The 23,121-nt window shown below is 38.6% G+C and overlaps 1 non-coding gene and 1 pseudogene across 1 annotated transcript; both read right to left on the reverse strand.

The window, feature by feature from the left end:
* Positions 1 to 2,131: 2,131 nt before the first annotated feature.
* Positions 2,132 to 17,929, reverse strand: LOC130048234 (alanine aminotransferase 1-like; annotated as a pseudogene).
* On the reverse strand, positions 9,298 to 9,370 carry Trnas-gga (transfer RNA serine (anticodon GGA)). The gene has a single exon. It is a non-coding gene; the product is annotated as a tRNA-Ser (tRNA).
* Positions 17,930 to 23,121: the final 5,192 nt, after the last annotated feature.

Raw genomic sequence — 23,121 nt, forward strand, 5'->3', positions numbered from 1 at the left:
GGAGTCATTCAATAACCATCGATGTAGGGGTTGTTTCGAAAACAAAATTTACTAAATGAAAAGACTGATACTTCTGTTGAAATACCCTTTCTGTTATGTAAAAGTGATGCAAAGCGTCAAACAGAAGGTACCTTTGTTTTGCGGTCAGTAGTATAATTTTAATTCATTTACATTTTGCGTCGGATTCTCCCGTCAGAAGCCATCGTCAGTAATCACTTATTTGAAACAAAAAAATATTTTTAAGTCCGATTCCTTCACATTTTCTGAAAAATTAGTCGTTCAATTCAAGTGGAATGGTCTATCACACATACCACCCATTCCTCTCTACCGACATAAGTAAAACAGCATTTTCTTTAGCAATCATTTGAATATAAAGACATTGCGAGTCAAGAGCAAAATGGTGACATTTATAACATTTGACTGGGGCTATTCCTCTGAATTTGATATTTGCAATATTTAATTTACAGAATTTTACATGAAAGTTCCCCATAAGAAGTTCTATATTTGTTGATGTATTATGACTAACGAATAAAAAATATATACATGTAGAAATCAGAACCAATTTACTATACACTGACGAGGTCAAATGTTATGAACCATTGATATTATACTTCTTTATACCATTTCCCCCTAAAATGAAAGCAATTCAACTTTCAAATTGTCGCAACTCTAATACACTTCATGCAAAATTCATATATAAATAATCGTATCCCAAATTAAACTTGAGAAACCTTCTACTCAATAAAATACAGTATTGAAACCAGAAATGATCAAAATCACCTTCAATTTAATAAAGTTACTAAGATAGAAATTAAAATAGACATTACATGTTTTATTATATTCTTACACGTTCGAATCCTTCGTTTTATTGTGTATTTGTCAAAATTAATGTGCAATAATTACATCAAAAAATTCCTTTGTTAAATGAAGCATAAAATTATGCGTTACTTTTATTCCATTAGACCTGCATCTTCATGCAAGCTTGTTGGAGTTCCTGTTTTTGATATGCAGGTTTAGAAATTGTGTAGCGAATTGATATACGAGGTTTTGTCATATGCATAAAGTACATTTTTTATTTACTTCTATTTGGCGTGGGTGAGTGGTCAGAGCATCGCGCTCAAAATCACACGGCCTCTCACCTATGGTCGGCGTGGGTTCGAATCCCGCTTTCGCCGGTAAGTGAGAAAGTTTCCTAGTTTACTTTTGGAAGGTCGGTGGTCTCGTCCCAGGTACCTTGTATCTGGGTTCTCTCTTCCACCAATAAAAACTGGGAGCGACCAGATAACTGAAAAATTGTTGAGTGGGGCGGAAAACATAAATCAATCAATCTAGTTGGCGTAGACGTACGATATTTCAGGGAATACGGATACTGCATTGTTATTTCTAAAATTGAAAGAAACGCATTTTACGCATATTTCGACTTAGAAGGTTTTGGAAGCGCAGTGACGAATTATGCAGTTTATGTCTCTCACCTGTTTTACATTTAGAGTATGTTTTGCATATGATCAATTTTTAAATCAAAACAGGCCACTGACAAATAAGTTAAAGTTACAGTAGTTTCATAAGACTCATTTAATTAACAATAATCTCAATTTTTAAAAAATGCTTCTTGCGCTTACAAGAACATTAAACATATTATGTGTCAAAGCAAGCAGTGATATATACAGTGTACATGTGTACTGAAAATGACTGAAAGAGCTATCACAATCACAAAATAGACGTAACTATACAATGTATAACAAGTGAAGTTCCACTACATCTGCACACGTACATCTTAATGGCAATATTTTAAAGTATTGGGTTAAGGTTCACTAATGGATTAACTTTAATGATTTCAAAGGCAATGATAAGACCATAGTATTTATTTTGTAAAGAGCAAAGATACATTTTATAAATAATAATTATGCAAATATTCTGTATATATAGCACTACTGAATAAGGGAATAAAAAATTCATCCGAGATTTCAAAATAAAGCACCCAAGTCACCACGTTCTGACATCAAAGTAGTTTCCCCTTAAAACATCTAACAATCAAAGAATATATCGCAATCAATTGCACAGTATTCAATACATCCTTGCATTCTACAAGAAAAACAGAGCTGGTACAGTTGAAAAACCTTCAAAATTGTCCAGTATTGATACACATGTACTTTAACTTCATGATACAATAATATATACAACTATTCCTATTTTGAGCAATTCCTTTTTTTAAAACCTTGTACATGTCCATCAGCAGAGAACAATCTTAACAATGTTTTTCAACTATAAACCTTATTTATACTTCTGCATAAAACCAACATGAAATATCTTGAAACGCTCCATCATTTCTTTAAGCTTGTCAACAGGTGGTAATATTGTTGTCCTGAAACATAAAGCAAAATTCAGATACTGTAGAAGTACTTTTTTCCGCGCGGTATTAATTTACGCTATGTACACGGTCACAAATTTTCCGCGGAAATTTATCCCAGGGTACTTAAAGTAAATGAAAAACATTAAGTGGCAATCTAAGAAATCCGCCCATTTTTCTACCCGCGGAATAAACAGAATTATGATTCCGCGGACTTATGAACCCGTGGAAAAAAGTACGTTTCCAGTCATTATTCGTACATGTAACTATTGATTAATCATTGACATCTATAATAATAATTACATGTGGAAAAATAGTTATGAAAGATGCAACTTCCCATAATGCCTACATAATGAATGGTGAAAATAACGAACAGTGATCAATCTCATAACTCCTATAAGCAATACAAAATAGATAGTTGGGCAAACACGAACCCCTGGATACACTAGAGGTGAGATCAGGTGACTAGGAGGAGTAACCATCCCCTGTCGACTGGTCACACCCACTGTGAACCCTCTATCTTGATCAAGTACACGGAGTAATTCGTAGTCAAAATCAGTGTGCCAAGAACCGAGTTGATTTGTTTCGAAAATTACTGAAAGGGGTATGTTCCTGGTTTCTGTCCGAACCCTGAGTCTGGCACCACACATATTCCAGTACTCTCCAACAGTTCAAAGCAATACACTGCATCTGCTGCTATTCCCATTTTCTGGGGGGGGGATACAGTGAAACTCTCTGGCCACAAACATTTCTGATGCTCCAATATAAAATTCATTTTAGACTGCTTGATTTGCTCAGTGGGATATATGTTAGACTGAAGTAAAATAAGCAAGCTAATGACAGACAGCAGTTTCTTTATTGTTATGAGGAAGGCATTAGATAAATATCTATAAGATATTTTATTGCATAAAAATGATCAAGGGTTTTACAATCATTGAAATCTGGAACATTAAAAGGTTAACGTCTTCTACAACATTGAAAGTCGTACTTTTGCCGTCTCAACAGCAGCCTCTGGCAGATAAATTTGAGGAAAGGCATACATTGCTCCCTGTACAGGATTACAGGACATCCTCTCCACAGAGTTGAAGGTTCCTGCCACCAGTTCAGCCTTCTGCTTCAGCTGACCCAACACTTCATTTTTCTCCTATTAAGATTACATGTATAAGTATAAAGTGATATTTTTATATCAACAGCATACCTGAAAATATCATAGAGTTGTTAAAAGACATCGATATTGCTAAAACCCAATTTAAATATCTAAATATGTCAGGAATTTAAAAGGCTGCTTACTTTCATAAAGAGATCATAAGATGGTTCTCCTGGTCGTGGGGGGGGGGGGGTTAACCACAACATACATGGCAGTCTGTAAAGAACGACAAGAAACATCTTTCAAATGCATGTACTCATAAAAACCAGCATAACTACAGGTAGCTAGATGTAGTTTTTCATTTAAGCACATACAAATAAAAGAGTTGTTTTTGCTGTAAATTCCCAGTACATAACTGTATGCCATTTTGAAAAGTTGAGGATTATCTAATGACAAGAATCAGTTATATATCATTTGTCCATAACACTTGCTTCAACATTTTTACAGCAAACCACATTTACTACACATACGCTTATAACGAATTCGTATTTGCAGCAAAAGTGATTTTCATTCCCTGTAGTTTTAAAACATATTATAATTGAATTTATTGGATATAATGAACTACATTTATAACAAATAAAAATTGTTCATCCCCTACATTTTACCTTTCTTTTGTGTTACCTCAGAAATATGCACTGACATTAAAGTTTCCACAATAGTATATCGTAGTATTTCTCAATATTACTTAACAAATAACCTTGAAATATTGATATGGGTTGGGTCAACATCCTTCTTCTACTGCAGTTAATCATATACTTGGTAATGATTATGCCAATTCTGCACTGCGCGATACAGGTAACGTCACAATAACCAATACCAACGACCGGTCCGAAAATTCATATATCACAAACCATGCCAGCGTGCAAAATTGCATAGCAAGCCATAAATTATGTATTCGCTCATATCAATCAACATATCAAAGTTTTTACTGTAGTAAATCAATGTATGAGAGGTTTTTTTTACCATATTGTTTTTGTCCTGTCCATAATTCTGTCATTCTGTCTGAAACTTTAACCTTGCTAATAACTTTTGAACAGTAAGTGATAGAGCTTTGATATTTCACGTGAGTGTTCCTTGTGACAAGACCTTTCTACTGGTACCAAGATATTTGTCCTTGTGACCTTGGTCATCTTTGGAATTGGCCATTATCGGGGGCATTTGTGTTTCACAAACACATCTTCTTTTCTACTTACTCTACATAATCTTTTTCAGCATAGATCAGGAGCAAGTAGAAATGATCTTATAATGAATTAATTAGATTGGTAGAGCACCTACATAGTAACAGTTATGCAGGGGTCCCGGGTTTGGTTTCCGTTCCTGATACAGGTCATATTTTCATTACCTCATCCTCCTGCAGAACTCATGGGGTCCACAGTTTCTTTCAATGATTTTAGGAAAGGAAGAGGCTATTGGAAATTTAATAATTCTCTTTTGGGTGATACAGGTTATGTGGATTGTATAATTGTCGTTATACAGAAAGTGCGGAAACAGTATGCTGTACCAATTTACAATATTGAGTCCATAGGCAACATTCCAGATAAATTATAAAAAATGTTTTACCATAGTTAATCAATGTATCAATAATTTACTATTATAGTAAATCAATGCACCTCGGGTTTTATCAGAGTAAACCATTGCATCAAGGTTTTTACTGTACCAAAGTAATGTAATGTACACAATATTCCTTGATATAACTTGAAAATGCAAAAACAACAAAAACAATAACCCGCATTTCATCAAAAGAATAACAATCTAAAAAAAAATCAGCTCCCAGATTCTGTATCAAATTTTTAAAAAAAACCATCATAAACATTATACCGTTCGCATACAATATCTAAGTATGAAAAAGTACAGTATATGATAAATAGAATATTACATGCCAAAAGCCATATCACATGTCATATCAGCTCTCATATGGTCGATCAGGCTGATGAAAGGTGAAGATAACAAACAGTGATCAATCTCATAACTCCTATGTGCAATACAAAATAGAGAGTTGGGCAAACAAAGACCCCTGGACACACCAGATGTGGGATCATGTGCCTAGGAGGAGTAATCCGATGGACACCAACCATTCTGTTAGAGCCCGTACCCCTTATAACTCCACAGAGTGACACATTTTATACTGAGCAACGTGTCAGTCAGTATTGTATCATTATTGTTTATATTCTTGAAAGAACATATATCGAGCGACAAGTATCCTCGGGGGACAGACTGTCCACCAGCAGAGACACATGCCCGATGGTTAATTGAAAGATGTAGATAATGAACAGTGATTAAACTCATAACTCCTATAGGCAAAACAAAATAGAGACTGAGCAAGGCAAACATATGATATGACATATGTCAGATAAGGATTTTAGCATGTAATGTTCTTAATATACACTGAGTTTAGGTAAGCAGGAGACATTTCACACCTGTCCAGAGACTGAGGAACACAGTTTGGCTGATATGGACTTGACCTGCATTGCCTTAACAGCAAGTTCCAGATTGATGACCTCGCAGTAACCTCCCCTGAATTCACATCTGACACAACAAACATATACCATTTATATCACTGTGCTGTTTGCATTATTTTGGCCCATTTCACTTGAATCCTTTGAGAGATAATTCAACAAATCGTTCAAAGCTAATTCCAAATGGAACGAAAATGTTTTCAATACATTACGTTTTTGTACACAAAAAGACAGACCAGATACTACCGGTATATGTAATCTCCAATTACGGGGACATAAAAATATGCTTTCGTATCAAATACATGTACAAAAGGAAATTTTTCTTTGGGAATTCTTGGCTAAGGAATGTACATCTTACATAACAGTGACACGGGCACTCGACGTTTTAAATATCTATAATAAAAACATTCATTTGTCTTCCTATAAACCAAATATTCACAAGATGTATCACGCCGCCATCTTGGTTTTCTATTTTACCGCTACATCCATTACAATTTTTGGTGAAAAGTTCGATATAACATGATCGATTTTTCGCATTTGAGAAGCAGTGGACGATGCTTGACAGTTGATTATAACTTATAAATGGACTTTATTTCTAGTTCACCACGACGATGTGAGAGGTAAGACCTTGACAGAGTTGTTTCTAAAAGGCAGGGGTCAAATTATCATATCATATGGAACTTTTTGCCAAACATTGAAAGGGATGTAGGTCATAAAAAAGAAAACCAGATGGCAGCGTGATATACCTTGAGAATATTTTGTTTGTAGGAAGATAAATTTATTTTATTATAGATATTTAAAACGTCGAGTGCCTGTGAAGAGTGACTCTATTTTGACTTTAAGTATTAACAAATACATTGTATCTGCAAATATTTGACACATAGTTTCTAAACATTTTACAAAAAATATATTCCAATAATTTACTAATTCTCTATATAGTCCAATATTTGACAACTTACTCCCCCGTGTATCCTTTTGAGGTGGACATAAATGATGCTAGCTCCATCTCTCGATATTCTGGTCCCATCTCCATCATCACTTTCTTAAAGGAGTGGAAAGCAGACTCCTCTGCATAAATATTGTGTTGGTATACCTGTCAAAATCTACATGTCTTAAATATATTCTTTCCCTCAATAGGATGTTTAGCTGTTGAGTTAAAAGCTACTATTTATCATATCATTTGGAAATGAAAACCAATCGGCTGTTGTATATACGATTTTTTTCAAAGCTGTCATTTTATCAGAAAAAATTGAATTCAATGAAAATTGCTATATATTTCAGTAACAACACCAGTATTTAATTATTTCAAACACTTTTTTACCTCAAAGCAAGCAACTTCGTCGGAAACCCACGGTCGGTCGCTCTACGTATACCTCCCGTGGGACACAACGCCGATAGTGTTGCATAACTCATTCAAATGCATGACTTTAGGAGCACTATCAAGGACCAATGGGAATCGCCGTAAATATTCCCGGTACTCAAAGCGTCAACTGTAATGGCGGCGCCCATGAAAGTGGGTGTGTTTTGTTGTGCCACTATCAAAGATATATAGATGAAAACTCCAGATTTGGCACCCAAAATGGTTAATTCTTTTAACTAATACTTCACTTTTACATGTGTCCCTCCCCCCTCTTTCAGAAATCCTGGATCCGCCTCTGGTATAATTATTATCATCACTGCTTAATGGCACGTAAATAAAATCAGTCTTGCATGATATATTTTAAAAATTAGATGCAAATAATTAAAATATGGTCTAACAATCCCGTTCACATGTCATTTTGTAATTAGTGTAGGTGTGACATCAATTGTGTTTACACGAGAGAGGTGTGTAAAGAAGGTCACAATTACTGGCTCATATTGTGCCGACAACACAACTGGAACAAATCACGGCAGTACTTAATAAGCAAGTAAGTTTAACATACCTATAGAAACCGATAAAATACCAAGTCTGTTAAAAAAAAAACACATTGTTCCCGTATGATGGAACTACGAACTCGTGTTGAACATGTAGACCTCTACATAGACTTGTACACAGTACGATAATAAATGATTGGTAACACAGGCTTTTTCTTCCCCTGTCTGTATAGACACAATTACACTATCCGCTTCAATAATGCAGATAAAGCATCTCGCTGAAAGTTTTGTAACTTGTCCAATTTAAACGTAGTCAAAATCTTGGCTTCGAAAGCATGTTTTTCTATGCTACCGAGGACAGGAAATAAGGGGCCTTTTCATTGATTGAATATTACAATACGAAATGGTAAAGCGACCAATCGCATATAGAAGCCGAGACACCCCTACCAGCGAAAATACTGGCCTTGTGTCCCACGGTTGGTAAACGCAGAGCGACCGACCGTGAGTTTCCGACAATGAGCAAGCACATGAATATGTAATTTTGGTGATTAGATAATTATTGTCTTCCAAGACACATTAATTCTTCCTTATATATTTCTTTACACTAAAAGTGATTATTTACATACTTTTATTAAGTTGCTCTTGTTTTTGAACAAAATAAATGTTTTATTACTCATTAATATACATTTCTATGCTATTGAGAGAATTCTACAAAATAAATGGTGGACATCACTTTCACAGCTAATACCCCTTCAATAAATGCTCTAATATACTCCATTCAATATGCCTTTGTGAAGAGAATAAAGGTGTACCATTTCATATATACTCTATAACTGAAACACTTTTCTTATATTTGCATTTTAATTATTTTAATTCCAATTTGATGATAAACCTGTGTTATAATCCTCGGGTCAAGTGTATTCATACAAAGGGATTAGCCTATTTATAAAGTTTATGAGATATTAACTTTCAGTTTCGGTTAGTATATAAGAATGTCAAGAGGAAAATGAAGTGTATGTAAATACAGTTAATTCCATTTATATTGAAGTTACTTATAATGAAGTTATCTGTTATAATGAAGTAAAAATATTGATTGATTAAATATGTTTTAACGTCCCTCTCGAGAATATTTCACTCATATGGAGACGCCAACACTGCCGGTGAAGGGCTGCAAAATTTCGGCCTATGCTCGGCGCTTATGGCCTTTGAACAGGGAGGGATCATTATCGTGCGACACTTGCTGTGATACGGGACCTCAGTTTTAGCGGTCTCATCCGAAGGACCGCCCCATTTAGTCGCCTATTCAGCTATTGGGGCGGTATACAGTAAATGTATACTCATTGGGTAGGCATTGTATTCAGCTGTAAAACTTATACGGTACCAATTTTGATGCACCAGATGCGCATTTCGACAAATAATGTCTCTTCAGTGATGCTCAACCGAAATGTTTGAAATCCGAAATAACTATGTAACAGGAAGGGAGAAAATGCAACGGACCACACCGGGATTCGAACCCGGGCCCCCTGAATCTCCAGTCAGGTGATCTACCAACTGAGCTACCTGGCCACCGGCGATCGAACCCGGCTCACCGCTACATTCCTCCCTCATCAAATGTCTTCACATTCTGAAAACATCAACCCAGGATCTTAATCTCCTGGCAAGCATTTTCACCTGTCAGTTCCAGGGGCTGGTCTACGACACCAAATGTAACAGAAAGGGAGAAAATGCAACTGACCAGACCGGGATTCGAACCCGGGCCCACTGAATCTCTAGTCAGGTGCTCTACCAACTGAGCTAACTGGTCACCGGCGACTGAACCCGGCTGACCGCTACACAGCTATTGTCGCGGTGTACAGTACATGTATACTCACTGGGTAGGCATTGTATTCAGCTATTGTGGTGGTGTACAGAGGATACTGAGGGATGGGAATCATAACTCCAGCTCTCTCTGCTCCATCTCGACCAGTCATCAACATCTTCATGATGGTCTGGATTAAATACAATAGTTCTAGAACAAAATCGTGATTTTCAAATAAGAGAACAAAACATATTTATTGCAAATCAGACTGATCAAGTTATCATTTTTTAGGGTCCAGTTCCAAAATAAAAATAAAATGGGGGGTACCCAAGTTTGTACCATTTTTGTCCAAGAAGGGGATGGCCCATGACCCAATGCCCATTTTTTAAAAAAAAAAATATGTTCAATCAAAAAAGAGTGCTGCAACCTCCATATCCCTCATCAGATCCACCACTGCTTATCTGAAGGCAGCACAGCCTTTATACATGAGTCTGCCATTACTTATACAAATCTCCCAACAACTAAACCTATTCTTTTCTTACGATCTCAGCAGTGTTCAGAACACAGCATTCCCTACTCATCAAATCCAAGATATGCTGACCTTCATACCATCGCTTGCTCCTGTACACAAGACAATGTCGTCAGGATTAGAGGAATGTCCATCTCTTTCTTCAATGTACCGAGCAATGTCCTCACGAATCACCCTCACTCCTGCACTGTCACTGTATGCACCTAAAAGTCGTTTCAAAATACCATTCTTGTTCCTTCTTAAATTTCTTGAGATAATTTGATTTTAAATTGGTTTAGCACATACAATTGTTAAAGGATTTGGATTACCGATGCTGTGACCCCTACAGCTATCTAAAATTATTATGACTCTCTCTTTAGCATCGTCTGGATAATTTGGACTTTTCATTAAGTGGTCCGGATCCGTACACAGGGCTACTACCTACATTACACAACAGTACATACAGATACATGTCTGTCTCACTCTCCATTTCAAAAATAATTTTCATTCTCAATGGTCTCTTATCCATCATTAATTACAATGTTTCTCAGATGGACAAAGCATGTCCCATTAGATATATTTTATCATAAAGGATACTGTATTACCATATGAAATATAAATCTAATGGTTTAATTACTAAATCACCTGTCGCAGGAAAGTTACCGGTTTTTGGACAGTCGCATGGCAGTCCCCAATGTCGGCTATTATAACATCTTTAAAATCCTTTGAAATGCCCTGAAATAATTAATCTCATATATGAAACAAAAATACATCCCTTAATTTAGGAAGAATTTTGATTAAAAAGTGTCAAATGTTAAGGGTCATTAAGTTATTAAGCAGCAGTTATCCAATTGTCAGCATCGAATAAAGTCAACGAGGATCAAAAGAATAATGAATTAGCAATCAGATTCCACATCAATGTAAAGTAATCTTTCTTCAAAGCACTGCGCTAGGGTAGTGAACTGTTTACAACACAAAAGACATTCTCGTTTTAAGATTCTTAAAATAACATAATATTGTTATGAACTCTGATTATGTACCACAGTATGGTGGTTACTTCAAAGTGTAAACATGTTCAAAAATTATGTAACTGTTTGGCTACGTCATTGCACTTAAGAAATTAAATCTAATTCAATCTAAACTAGCTTAACCCAGCTATTTCAAATAGCTTTATTAAGCTATATAGCTTAATACAGAGATTATGCTGGACCTGATAATAACATTCCATAATCAATGTAATGATTAAACGGGCCTCGAAATAATTGATGGCCCGTTTGGTCAGAGGCCAGTAAATTATGGTTTTGGTCTATATAAAGCTCTGTTAAGAGCATGCACCCTTATGGCTAGTTGATTTAAATACTTATCAAAATTCCTCAACAATCAAGTAAGTGAATTTTAAACGTATGTGCATCCCAGTTTTTATCACATGCAAAACAATGTCTTGATTTTCTTTTATTAAGTTGATTTATGATGTAAAACAAGGTAGATAAATTCATGAATGTTTCTAAGAACGAGTTGTCTTTTAAAATGACGTATACAATCAGCGGTCCTTGGATGATTCTTCTAAACATTTAAAAAAAAAAAAAAGGTACGAGCAACAGGAGGTGTTCCGAGTTATCTAGGTATGTATGTCTTCAGCTACTGTTTCTTAAACTGTGACAAATTTTACAGGAGTTATTGGTGTTTGTTGAATTTGTAGAAGCTACACTATAGGTACACTTTGGGGACGCAACTCCTAGGATACCACTGTATGGATTTTGTTTCAAAAAATTGCAGGACCGTTAATCATAATATATATAGTTGATTATTTGATAACGCAATTTTGATGGGGTTATGGGACTTTTGCTCTTCAACCTTTTTTGTGTCGGCGGGCGTTACATATCTAAGCGTAGTAATCTCTAAGCGCAGTAGCTCAGTGATATTGCATTCACTTCGCAACCGGGAGGTCGTCAAACTAAGATGTAGACATTGATAGTGATTGCTCCTTCGCCAAACGCTCGGCATTTAGAAGTGAGAACCACGGGTCCCTCTGGTATGACCTAACAACGGAAGTCCCATGTCGCAGTCGGTTTTGGCACGCTTAAGAGCCCTCACTGCTACGGCCCTGGGCGGTAAACATACGTCTGAACTTGTGGTACTCCCCCAGCAATAGGGGCCTCCGTGGCCGGGTGGTTAGAGCATCGCGCTCATAATCACACGGCCTCTCACCTCTGTAGGCGTGGGTTCAAATCCTACTCGCGTCGGTAAGTGAGAAAGTTACCCAGTTTACTTTCGGAAGGTCGGTGGTCTCTTCCCTGGTACATTGTATCTGGGTTCTCTCTTCCACTAATAAAAACTGGGGGCCACCATATAACTGAAAAATTGTTGAGTGTGGCGAAAAACAGCACGTTTTGGCGACGTCTCAATATAAGTGAGAAATTCTCGACGAGACGTAAAACAAGCACGCAAGCAGTCTTCCTCCTAACATCTGAAGGGGCATGGACACGATTTGAGCTTCAAATTTTATTTTCCATTTTTATTGTTTACAATGCTTAACTAAAGTATTTCTAATGGTCAACCAAAATTTTAATATCAGTTGTTGAGTTATAAGTGAGATACAACACTCGCAATTCTTTGTTAAGTAAACAAGGCCCGTGCCATGTCCTTGTTTACATTTGACTGTTTGGTAGAAAATGGCGTATTTAAAACACAATGAGATATGCCAAACAATAGAAACTATTTAAATGTGTTAAGAATTCACTTGGAAATTAAAACAAATCTACTTTTAAACGAAACTTATTAGTTTATTTACCCTCTGTAAACAAAAGCATGGCACGAGCCTTGTTTACGTTACAAGAACTTGTGACCTCTGTATCTCCCGTGCTACTTGACTACTGATATTCAAATTTTTGCTTATGATTAGTAATACCTCAGTTAAGCATTCTAAACATTAAAAAATTCAAACTTTCAGGTCAAATCGTGGCCAGGTCCCTTTAACCCGTCGTCTGGGATAATTTTCGACAGAGTTCAGAAGAGAGCTGAATATTTGGCGCCAATTGAAAGTACGACTCTCTCTGAATTTCAGACTATGTATTACAATTGTTAATTCCATTTCATCACTTTTAATTATATTTACATCAACAGTAAAGACGTGCCCAACTCGAATATAGTAGAAAGAAGAATAAGAACATGTAGGAGAGGTTTGTTTAACAGTGACGGATTTATGAGGGGCGCCAGTTTTATTAATTTCACCTTATAAAAAATGATAGAAAATAGTACAAATGACTAAATAGAAGACATATTTCAAGCCCTATACATTCTGTAAAATCGAGGAGCTTCATCCCCTGGGCCCGTACCAGGGCTTCGCCCTGGACCCACTGGGGGCCTCAAGACGGTCCCCTGCCTAACAAAGTGTCGCCCCCTAACTGCAATTCCTGGATCCGCCCCTGTTTAAGATTATCTATGTATAAGCGTTGTCAAGTTTGTTAATGAAAACATACGACATCACAAATGCTAAGTAATTGTTGCATGAACATTTGATAAATGAAATGCCATTTCTGTATCGCATCCTGTTTCAGCTCTAGGTCATTAGGTACATTGGCTTTTTAGACTGACGGCTTTGATTGATACATGACCTTCAGTTTAGTAAGAATTACAATAGCAGGATACATATGTGTGTTTTATAATCATAATAGGATAAGGCAGCAGGTAGAATCTTTATAACCCTTCTCCCAAGGTATTAAGTCGCCCCATAAAGATTTTAAGAATGGATATAGTTGTAGCATTATTGCATGTATACAGATGAAAGATGACGAACAACGATCAATCTCATAAATTCCATAAGCAATACAAAATAGATAGTTGGGCAAACAGGAACCCCTCGACACACTAGAGGTGGGACATAACATCAGTAGAGACATCAATATTTATGTAATGGCAAACAGATTAAATATGATTACAAATTGATTCAAGGAAAATAAAGGCAAGCAAAAAAGCGATGGGCCTAACGAAATATGAAAATGAAAAGGGGGAAAGGGAGATAAAAAGAGGGGCGGTTTATGAATATTCTTTAAGCCCTTTATCTTCATATTGAATTTCATTCAATCCTCTTGATTTTTTTTATGTAATCATGCACATACTGAAAGGTGAAGACAACGAACAGTGATCAATCTCATAAATTCTATAAGCAATACAAAATAGAAATTTGGGCAAACACGGACCCCTGGATATACCAGAGGTGGGATCAAATGCCTAGGAGAAGTAAGCATCCCCTGTTGACCGGTCTATCCCGCCATGAGCCCTATATCTTGATCAGATAAACGGAGGAATCCGTAGTCAAAATCAGTGTGCAATCGGCATGAAACACGTCAAACAGCATTTGACCCAATGATAGATTGTATTGGCAAACTAGATTATAATAACGAACAATGCATTTGCGAAATTCTCACTTTAAACGAGACTGTTGAAACCCCTGTAACTCAGTATTTGAATATCATAGCTTTTTGCAGAGAGCCCATACTTTTGGTAGAAATCACATACAAAAGTAAATTCAATGAGACTGGAACAGTAAGGTCACTGCGAGTAAAAGATACTTGAAATATTAAGGGTCTATAACCTTTATTAGAGTCCTCGGATCCTTTAAAGTAGCACGGAAGAATCATTCTAATGTAATCTTATCTTCGTCTTTCAATGACTTTGGGTTTAGTAAGAGTACCAAAATTAAGGTTTTCTACGCAATTCCGAGAAGGAGTAGTGTTCAGAGTCGCAACACGATCCGCTAGTAATGAAATCATTAAGGACGTCAATACTTCTGCATATACTTTGTGGATACCTGTTAAAATGCTAATTTTTTGTTATTCTTCAATCACTTTTGACCTTGACTTTCTTTTAAAGGACAAACAGCAGTGAACATCCTGCAGTTGGTCTCGTGTCTTTATGAATTTCTGAAGGTTTGCAAAATTTAGGTCTATGCTCGGCGCTCAAGGCCTTCGAGCAGGGAGGAATCTTTATTGTTTCACGCCTCCTGTTACACAGGGCATGGGTTTTTGTGGTCTCATCCGAAGGAAAAATTTTAATGCAGTTAGTACCGATAATTTCAGAAGTAATCTGTTTTAAACGACAACATACGCTCAGTATTAAAACACAATGAAAGCATGTGACATTACTCAGGCACGTAGCATTTTTTAAAACAGGGGGGGGGAGGTATGCCTTCATAATATCGCCTGAAAATTTTGTCAAGCAAAATAAAACAACCCAAAGCTCTAAATCCTAAATTGGGGGAAGGAAGGACATGGGTTAATATTTCAGTTCATTTCAGTTACAGTATTACTGCAATTCACGATAATGCTATATCTAAAAAAAAAAAAAAAAAAAAAAAAAAAAAAAAAAAAAGAGGGGGTAGCCTATCTATAGATTGAACTCTGCAAGTAAAAACAAATGCAACCTTGTATTAAATAATAAAAGGGGGCAGACCCATTGTAGCTACGTGCCTCATAATCAAGTTTGTGCACCTCCAGTGCAAGACTAGCTGTAAATTGATTTACACGAAATTTAGTTTTCACAAGATTGAATCACACGCGAAAAACATATTTCTACAGAACTATTACAATATAGATACCAATGTTCGGGATTATTAGAATGTTCTGTTTATTGGCACCTTATGTAAACACACCAACAAGCAGTTGTGTCCAGCGGGAAAGAATAAGTTAATCATGTGCATGCGGTGATTTGCACATGTAACTTCAGGTATATCTAATTGTGTTTAGTTTGTCGAAAATATTAATTAGATTTAATAATGAAGAGTTTCTAATATCTTAAAGACACCATTATACTGAGCTAAAGAAGTCTAGAACTAGTTAATATCTAGACACTTTCTTACATCAAGATCCTACATTGCCTGCGAAAAATTCATACAAGACTAAAATATCACTGTTCAATCATGCATGGTTTTAGTCATTACACTTAATTTTTAGAAAAATTCTATAACTGGCAATTAATTAGAATTACTAAATTCTCTATTCATTCCTTATAGGACACCATCCATTGAAGACCACAATGTGCTACATAGTACCCGCCCTCTGTATTCAGGGGGAAATAACACTCAGTATTGTGAAAATTGTATCCCATTGGTCTTGTAGGTTTATGAACAATTTAAAAAAAACGGTTTTCAGTTTTTAGGGAAACTTGTGAACTTCCAGGAGTATTTACTCCTATTAGGGGCATTAACTCCCCTGAGGTGCCTGTGGATTTTTAACAATTTCAACTTTCTGAATATAACTCATAATACGTGTTATGTTAGTGTGGATGTCGTCTCTTTTAAGAGAAATATTGATAACGTGGGTTATCCTGTTTTTTTATGGCCCAGTAATTCCACATGCCGTCCAAAATGAAGTTACAAAGTCTGTCAAACGATCTAACTGCAAACGGTAGAAAAATTTACCTGTGGTTTTGTGTTTAATGAACTGATGTCTGTTATGCGTCAGTAGTATAAGGCCTCCCGATAGGGAGTTCAACTGAGTGCACTTTTTATGCAAATGAGGTCAAGCAAGGGCGTTTTTGATTGGTCAAGCGGTGTCGGGGTCAACGGAGTGGTTCAATATCTAGGACGGGGTCAACCCCAGCAGGGATTGTAGAGCGGGTGAATAGACTGGCCTATGGCCGCTGGTCTAATTTTAGCATGCGGTACTTTCGCTTTGAGTTCCTGGAATGAGTTCCTGCTATTTTTCTGCAAAATCGGTATAAAATCCTGTGTATTAAATCCTGTGTATTAAATCTAAAAGAATAACACAAGGTTTTAAGTTGACATGTTTATTAAAGAACAATGGTACAAGCATAGAACAATGCAAAACAATTCAATAAACATAAAAACAGTTCAATAAGCATAAAAACAGTTCAATAAGCATAACAGTTCAAGCACAGTCCATTACTTTCTGCTGAGTTTCTTCTTCTTTTTTGGCCGTTCTTCAGTAGGTGCGGTTGGATTCCACATCTCTAACGGTGTGTATTCTCTCTTCACAGGGGATTTTGAGCCTGGTACGGACCCAATCATCGCATCTATTTCCAGTTGTTCTTCTGGACACTCACTAATCCAGTGTCCTATTTTTCCGCATTTGAAGCAAGGATCCTTTTGTTTGGTTTTCTTGCTGGTCTGTTGAGAATCTGCTGACCTCGATTTCTTACTGGTCTGCGGATAATCTGTTTTCTGTGGGCAATTCGGCGACCAATGTCCTGTTTCTCCACACGTGTAGCACGGGTCAGCAGTGTAATCTGGAGTGTATTCCTTCCTAGGTTTTTTAGAAGTCAGCTCTTCCAGCTTCTTCAGTAGGATTGTGGTATGATTTCCAATCTCATTACTCAGCACATTAATGCGGTTAACGATCCCGTCTAGTGTCGTGGTAATGATCGCAAAGTCTTCTTTGTTCATGGTCGGAGGCTCATTCTGAGCGTTGTAGAGGCCCAGTTCCAATCCCGTGACATCTTGTGACTCTGGGATGTCCGGGGAAAAAAATCCCAAGCCGGGGTCTGCCGGATTCTGGCTAGGGAGGTAATCCGAGGTCTGGGCCATCTTCTCTTGTCGAGCAACGTGGTCTGAAGGTGTGAGATTGAAGCTCGTGGTCTGGTTCGAGGTCTGGGCCATCTTCTTCTCTTCTCTTCTTCTTTGAGGAAGGTAGTCTGGAGACGTGAGCAAGAAGTTCGAGGTCTTCCCCAGTTCAGTCTTCTGATCGTCAGTCTTAGCTTTCTTCAGTTCAATGTAGTCTTTCTGTGGTCCCATCTGCTTCTGTACCAGCTGATCTATTTTCTTCTGAGCTTTGTCCACAAATTCTAGTTGTTTCTGAGCCATGTCTTCTGGAAGGTGATTGAAGATCGAATGAGGACTGACACTGGGGCTCCGCTTTTATAGCCAGCAAAATGTCTAGACTATTCTGTCTCGTGGGGGCACGTGGGGAGCACGTGGTTGCATCATCTTTTTCTGGAAAAACCGGTTTCAGCTAGAACATCGCGCGACCAGCGCGTGCTAGTGCCCTAATTGAACTTGAAAAGCCGGTTTCTCGCGACCAGCGCGTGCTAGTGCACATTGGTACACATTGACTTTTAGTGGAATGGAACTTATATTGGTGTTTAAAGTAGCCCTAAAAAGGGCTGTGCATGAAGTTTTTATTTTTAAAAATGCCCGGCTTCATACGCAGGTTCTTCTATATACACGTGTAAGTCATGATCTTCGGATATAATGTGTTGTACTAATTGTCGAGCTCTTCTCCCGGGGAAACGTATCTCTTCGACGGTTTCCCACATCCAGTGTGCATCCCAAAACAATACCCATACACTTCTTCGGTGACGTGGTTTCTCCAGTCGAATAAATCCCGATACTTTTTGAGTGCCGTTCAATAACGTGTAAAACTGGTAAATCATGTACTGTATGAGGGGGGAATTTTTCAGGTACATGTCACTTAATCGCAGGTAAATATCCTCCACTGTTTCATGTGACCGCAATACATAGTCAAAACACCAATTTTTAGATCGCCCCCAGCGTAATCGATGGCGACATCTCTGTACTAAATTGTCCCAGATCTCCATCTCGTCTACATAATCTTCTACTATGGTTAAATTCTCCACTGGTTGTATTCCCTGGCGGCAGCGTCTCGCTCTTAAAATTCTCCGTGTATCCATGACTGAAGGTCAGACAAGAATGACTGTAGAAAAACCAGCTGACGTACAGGTGTTTGATCACGTGGTGCAGGTGTTTGATCACGTGATGCATAACCTTTACCTATAAATACAGGTGTTTTCTGAACGTTCGTTATTTACTATGGGCGGCAGTGCTACTACTAGAATAAATGGATATAGTTATGTACTACAATGTATGAACGTGGCCTTACATAACCCTCTCATTCAAAATGCTCGTCAATTTGTACAACAGATGTCACCGGAGGTCAGAAATGTACATAGTTTTCAACGGATTGCTGATTCATTAGCGGAGAATACCAATACGGGACGTTTACTCATGATTTATTTGTATGCTGAGGAATTGAAACAGAATCTTCCAGACCAGATGAGTGACATTGATCGGATCTTACGCGATTGTTTACAAAAAGGATTCGTGGAACTGATTCGTATGAAAGGAATGGCTGCCCTGTTATAAAACAAGAACGTTTTGGAATTTTTTCATTTTGATCATCATGGCTGAATTGACCAACAACGTTCTTACCGCTGTATTACAGCATTTCGAGGACTACAAAGAATCGGTGAACAACGCTCGTAGCGCTGCATTACAGTGTATCAAGGACTGGAAAGAAAAACAGCCGTTGAGATATAAATTCGCCATGAAGTTGTTGATCTTTTGGGAATTTCCTATGACCTTATATGAATATTCCAGCGTTTGCAAGCATATAGCCGACAACCTGAACAGAGAGTCTGGATTGATCATGATTTATACCATGGACCAAGAATTTAGACGACGGGAACCTGAGAAGACTGGGGCGATTGTAGCGATTACCGATCACTGGTTGGAAAAGGTGTATAAAAAAACCTAACCGTTTTTCTTTTCCTTTATTCGTGGAGGATGGCCAGCAGTGACAACATCGCAGAAAAAGCGCATAACCATGCATTAGAATGGGTGGAGAAAATGCAAGACGATACGGTGTTTCAAGCTGTTAAACATTTTCTGATAGCGGGAGTGTTTCCAATGACTCTGGACGAATATACAGATCTACGGAACCATGTGTACATCAATGTCTATAACGATGCGGGATTGATGTTAATTTATGTCCTGGGGGAGGAATTCAAGAAACGCATGCCTGAAAAAACCACCGAGATTGAAAGTATCACCAAGGACTGGCTTCGAGAAGTATACATAAAGTGTGAAGAACTTAATTCATTTCATTTATTCCCGGAGGATGGCCAGCAGTGACCACATCACAGAGAAAGCGATAACTTATGTATTGGATTATCTCACAGACATTCATTCTGGGCAGTTTGAATTTGTGTTACACTATATGCGAGAAGAATTATTTCCCATCTACTTAAAGGACTATCCATGTCTCTGTCAGTATTTGATCGAGAACCGGGTCAACCCGCAAGCCTTAGTATTGATTCATTTAATGGGCCAGGAATTGAAACGAATGCGACCCACAGACAGAGCAGAAATCGAGAAAATCAGACTACGATGTCTTCGAGAGATGTACATCAAGTTAAACGTGTGACTTTTAATCTGGATCATAATGAAGTGTATCTGTTACCCGAAGAAGACCGGACAAGTATCTGGATGACTGTAGCTGCTGATCGCTATCGATTTCAACGCAGGATTCGAGAAATGGAAAAAATGTTGGACCCTATTTTAAAAAGACATGTGCATTGGTGTTGTGTGTGGGAGTTATGTATTTGAAATATGTGACATGAATAAAATTGTTTACACGAAAGCTGTGTTTGGTTGAGTCTCTCAGAGAAGGGTTTATTTGTTGAGGAATCCAGAAAATCCTAAAGGTAGAGTGAAAATCGAATCAAATAAGGTGTTTTCTATCGAATAGACCTTATGAGATGTTTTTAGGGATGTACATGGTCGAGAAATAAATTTTTAAAGAGGGGGTGAAGAAACATTGAACCTCGACTCGACCTCTTTAACCGCTGTTTCTTTGAAAACTATGCGACGTAGCAAAATAAAAATAAGTTTAACGCATTCGCCGTCTCAGAATCTATCAGATTAAATCTACCATGCACAGATATCGAATGTCTAGAAAAAGACAATGAGAAAAAACTCGCTACTCGAAAGCACAAATCCGCCATTTTGACGGCCACCATCTTGGCTTCGTCTCCGAAGCGAGGGATGTTTTCGAGGAGGTCCGCGCTTTCCCGATATATACCGGCGCACTCGCCAGTTCGCTTCACTGGTGATCCAGCACAGTTGTAGAAGATTTTTGAAGATTATTTAAGAAGAAAGAAGAAGAAGAATGGCTGCAAGAAGAGACCCGCTCTACAATTTCCAGACCTTGCCTGGCTTTCGGTACCGGCTGGTAGTGGTGGCTGAGGAACGGGTAGGGGAGAATTGGGTCGTGCGTTCTGAGAACGACCTGAGCACCTTCTCCCCTTTCGACCAGAGTGGGGTCCGTGAGATCATCTGCCGGGTGCGGGCAGAGTATGAAGGGAGTGGACGCCGCCGCCGCCGCACCGCTCGAATCTCCACGGGTACGAGACCGCGCCGACGGGCCCCACAGCCACCCTCACCACCACCACCTTACTCCCCGGCGACGCCTACAACACCACCACCAGCGATCCCATCGGCACCAGTGGAATACAGCCCGGTGCCGATGAGCGACTCACCAGCGTCACCGGTGGAGTATTCACCGAGGTCACCGTCCCCCGCACCACCTCCCAGCCCACGTCAGAGTCCGTCGCTGCTGGTGGCCGACACGTCATCACCACCGAGACCAGCAGCCCCTGCAAGACCCCCACCACCTACCATCCGGTTTGCAGGGAGGACTCCGCCACCACCGAGACCAACCCACGCACCGGTGGCAACTCATCCCCCGAGGAACCACCCTATGACTGTCCCTGGCTGGGCAGATAGGGCGGTTCCCATCTGGTTTAAGTGTCCTGTCTGCTGGCAAGACAGGGTACACTCTGGAATTACGTGTAGGGGGATGTGGGCAGCGCCCAGCTTGCTGCTCGTGCGTGGAAGAGTTACAGGAGCGGCGACACACCCGGGGACGGTGCCCGTTATGCCGGTTTACCGGAAGCAGGGAATGAAAAGTCGGTCCTTAGGACCAAACGGCCCTTTTCAGGGCTACCAACTTTTTTGAAAAGACACTTTTTATGGCAAAAATCAAGAAACACACAAGTTTGTTTTAAAAAAGTTTTATTAACACAAGTAATAGCTAGAATAAAGCTATAATAAAGTTACATTTTCTTGACAATGTACACATGTTTATGATACTGATAAGCAAAGTCACAAATCCATTGTCTATAATGAGTCCAATTGCCTCCGGCTAATCCACATCCAATACGATAAGGAAACGCTAAAGTCTGGTAAGACAAAGTGCCTAATTCCTGTAAACATTGTTGAAACCAAAGTTCACGTTGTTCGGGGGTATCGGCATACAAGGGTAAGCGTTGAGTGCCTCTCCCGTAATCCCATTGCGCTAACAAACAGATCACATCAGGATGAGTAGAATGAGGCATAATACACACAGTACCCGGTATTCCTCGATCCGCTTCTATAGCTAAATTTCTCCGTCCTAAAGGTTGTCGGGTCGCATACAGATTAGCCCAAGGAAATCGGTCGGCAATACGTTGACTTAATCCATGAGGTTTCACCGTTAAACAGTTACATTGTTGTACAATAGCATCCACCCAAGGTAGAGATAATACATCTCCTCGTAGATCCGTCACCGCCATGCTGGTTGACAGGTCTCACAGGTACACGTTGACCAGGGTTCTTGACTGTAAGGACAATGTTGAAACAGCCGGGGATCAAACTTTCTCTGAGTCCAGCGCTCTCTAAACTCCTGACAGATCTCACAGGTACAGTCCTTATGTGCTATTTCTTCTTCAGGGGTGATGGTACAATGCTGCGGACACTTACACTCTAGCCAGGGTTCTCTAGTGTGACTACAACATTTATAGACAAAGGGATAATAATTCAGCTCTGCCAATCTCTCTATCCACTTCTGTTTGGCCAGGATGTTTTCTTTTTTATAATGAAAACACCCACAAGTTGACCAATGTCCTCGGCAATACCCACACACTAGTACATCTTTCTCATCATCCGCGTACCGTTCAAACGACATGATTGAGAAAAATGGTAACAAGTGACCTATGTATATAGTGTTTTTTGAGGAGTCATCAACATGACGTCAGCCATCTGAGGTAGGGGATGTTTTCGAGGACGTCCGCGCTCTCGCCTTTTTAAACCGAGCGCAACGTCAAAATCTGGCATTCCGATTTTTTAAAGGAACCAGAACCATGAGCCGTAGAGTAGGACCAGACCCTACAGTGAATGATTATTGTATCAAATGGGAGGAGGATTGGGAGCAAGAGATT

The sequence above is a fragment of the Ostrea edulis genome, chromosome 1 (assembly GCF_947568905.1).
Source record: "Ostrea edulis chromosome 1, xbOstEdul1.1, whole genome shotgun sequence".
NCBI lineage: Eukaryota > Metazoa > Mollusca > Bivalvia > Ostreida > Ostreidae > Ostrea > Ostrea edulis.